At 54.0% G+C, this 215-nt stretch overlaps 1 long non-coding RNA gene across 1 annotated transcript in view; it reads left to right on the forward strand.

Moving 5' to 3' along the window:
• Positions 1–37: 37 nt before the first annotated feature.
• LOC118342928 overlaps positions 38–215 on the forward strand; it is a 2,917-nt gene continuing 2,739 nt past the window's right edge. Inside the window, exon 1 of the long non-coding RNA XR_004797515.1 lies at positions 38–212. This is a non-coding gene — a long non-coding RNA (uncharacterized LOC118342928). The remainder of the gene's footprint in view (positions 213–215) is intronic.

Here is a 215-nt window from a genome sequence, read left to right on the forward strand (position 1 = left end):
CTGTGGATATCGTCTAAGTCTATGTTGTGTCTGTCCCACAGGCGTCAAGTGGCCACAAGAACATCCCGATCCTGCAGTGCCACGGCGAGGTGGACAGCATGATCCCAGTGCAATTTGGCGCCATGACGGCAGAAAAACTCCGATCCATAGTCAACCCTCAGTTGATCACCTTCAAAACCTACCCAGGGCTCGCTCACAGCTCCTGTGCTCAGGTA

Source organism: Morone saxatilis, unplaced genomic scaffold (assembly GCF_004916995.1).
Source record: "Morone saxatilis isolate NCDOM2014 unplaced genomic scaffold, NCSU_SB_2.0 Contig9, whole genome shotgun sequence".
In the NCBI taxonomy this organism is placed as follows: Eukaryota; Metazoa; Chordata; class Actinopteri; family Moronidae; genus Morone; species Morone saxatilis.